Raw genomic sequence first — 2,641 nt, forward strand, 5'->3', positions numbered from 1 at the left:
AAGAATATGCAGTAAGCTAAGCGAAGAGGTAAGCAAGGTTAGACTATACTACAACTACTAAACGTGTTATTTCTACTACTACATATAAAAATAAAATAAAAACATCTACAATCAACAATTACTTCAAATAAAATGAACAAAAATAAGCATGCAAAATAAAAACTAATTCAAATTAACTACAACAAAACATACAAAAAAAAATAATTTCATCTTTTTCTTCTCCAACGTCGATCTGAAACAGATACGGTGGTAATAGATTAATAAAGAGCAATTAAAATTAGCTGTATCAAGTTTCTCACCTTAATTAACTGCAGACTGAAACTGTTTGCAGGTGTGAAGAGCAAACCAAACCCAGGAGGAACACCATAGCAGAAATTTTGTTGGTCCATTTGAAATCAAATAAATCCTTAGTTGCTCCCACTAATCGGTCGAAAATGAACTGCATAGTGTTGCGAAGTGAAGATGAAAATATCAAATCAGGAACAAAGTACAGAAAAGACCACACCCATGTAGACGGTTGTTCGAGTAGCGCCAAACTGAACTCATTTGTTGGACAATCTGCAGAAAGGGCAAAAAAATATATTAATTACACTATTAATTAAGGAAGGAACTAAACACTCCTAAAAATAAACTACAAAAAGCAAGTAAAGTAGCTGAATTATAATAAAATGACTACAACTGTCATTTCACACCATGACCATAGATCCTGCATGACATAAATAAAGACAATCGTAGATGTACGATGTCAATTTATGATGTGCACAATAGATATTTAAAGAAATGAAATACCGTAGATACACGTAAAGGTAACTGAAATTGTGAACAAAAGATAATTGGTAAGACAGATAACCCATAAGTTCAATATTGAGCAACTAATAATTATAAATGGCATGCATTCTCACCTTAATTAACTGCAGAAAGTAGCTTTTTAAGGTCGAATGAACAAGCAAAATCCAGGAGGAATACCACTCCAGACAACTTGTTGTTTCAGTCGTTTCCAAATTAATTTCCGGATGCCTCCCCCTCAAAGGTTCAAAATTATGTTGAAAGAGTATGACATCATAAGCTTTAGCTCTTTCAGTACCATCGAAACTAGCTGTAATTCCTTCTCACTTAGACAATCTATAGAAACGGACAAGAAAACGTGGTTAATTACAACTTTTAAAGCGAATAAATCTGTAATATTTTAATGAGGCGATGTGGTGTTAAAGTTAAAAGCTAACTTTTGCACTGATGGAAACGCCAGTTCCACATTTTGCTTCTGCCACTTCTAAAATGTTTAAAAGTTGTCTGATTAAATAAAGAAAGTTACAAGTTACCAGTTCATTCGTCATAAATCCTTCCTTCAGCAATGCCACCCTGTATCCGTTCCCAATGGAAAAAAAGGCACTTTTGTGCTTTCTGGATCGAATGAACACTGACACAACCAAGGCACTGTAAATTAAAGCCATCCAGGGTTTTTCCTTATGTTCCTGTGAAATGAAATTTTATGAGTTTTCAGATATAATTAATTTAGCCTCTTTAGTAAATAACGTGCATGACACAATAGTAAAGTTAATATCAAAAAAAATATACTAATTATGGCATGTACGCTCACCGCAATTAATTAGAAGATCCTCCACGGCAGACAACTTGCTTTTTCAGTTGCATCAAAATGAACACTCTTTCATTCTTAATTAACATCAATCTGTAAAAATAAGGAAGAAAAACGAATAAACTAAATTATTAAACAATTAAAACATGAAATGCAATGAAAATACGCACCGAAAAGCAAATAAAATTGCAAATTTTAAAAATGGCGACGTAGCGTCGTTTTTAATAGAAAATGGCAAGATGAATGAAGAAAAACGAATAAACTAAATTATTAAACAATTAAAACATGAAATATAATGAAAATACGCACCGAAAAGCAAATAAAATTGCAAAATTTTAAAAATGGCGACGTAGCGTCGTTTTTAATACAAAATAGCACGATGGACAACATCGTGGAACAAACATAGATAATAGATACACAAAGGGAACAAAGCAAGATCTATAAAATTCATAGATTCATAAATAATTGTCAATTTATCCTGCGGATATGTAACTATGAAGGAAAACCCTATAGAGCGTAGATGAAAAAGCTAGAATCTTTAATCCATAGACATATATTAATGGACGTGCCTTAGCCGGATGTATTGTAATAATTTCTTGGCTCGAAAAGTGAGGGAGGTGGCGTATGGTTTCGGACTANCCTCGTATTTGGCTCAAAACTGAAAATTTTCATAAATTTCAAGATTTGTATTAGGAGAGCATAAGTTGCATCGGGTCTTTTTCAAAAAACAATTTTGGATTTTCCATTACTTTTCGACTAACCCTCGTATATGGTAGAAGTCCTTAACGATCGCAGCGCCACCTTATGCCAAATAGCCGAACTACTATAGTTCGGCAGTCTGCCGCTAGAGGGCCCCTGGTGACGAATAGCCGAACTACTCGGGTTCGACGGTCTACCGCTAGAGGGCGCTGCGATCGCTTAATACGAGGGTTAGTCGAAAAGTAATGGAAAATTCAAAATTGTTTTTTGAAAAAGACCCGATGCAACTTATGCTCTCCTAATACAAATCTTGAAATTTATGAAAATTTTCAGTTTTGAGCCAAATAC

The 2,641-nt window shown here is 33.9% G+C and overlaps 1 long non-coding RNA gene across 2 annotated transcripts; it reads right to left on the bottom strand.

Annotated features, from left to right (window-relative positions):
• Positions 1 to 192: 192 nt before the first annotated feature.
• On the bottom strand, positions 193 to 2,211 carry LOC112905548. 2 transcript variants are annotated; one of them, XR_003231873.1, is made up of 5 exons: positions 1,904 to 2,211; positions 1,598 to 1,687; positions 903 to 1,472; positions 300 to 558; positions 193 to 232 (listed from the first exon to the last, which is right to left on the bottom strand). It is a non-coding gene; the product is annotated as an uncharacterized LOC112905548 (long non-coding RNA). The 2 variants fall into 2 exon arrangements; XR_003231874.1 differs by lacking the exon at positions 1,904 to 2,211 and adding an exon at positions 1,765 to 1,802.
• Positions 2,212 to 2,641: the final 430 nt, after the last annotated feature.

Source organism: Agrilus planipennis, unplaced genomic scaffold (genome assembly GCF_000699045.2).
Source record: "Agrilus planipennis isolate EAB-ADULT unplaced genomic scaffold, Apla_2.0 scaffold358, whole genome shotgun sequence".
Classification (NCBI taxonomy): Eukaryota; Metazoa; Arthropoda; class Insecta; order Coleoptera; family Buprestidae; genus Agrilus; species Agrilus planipennis.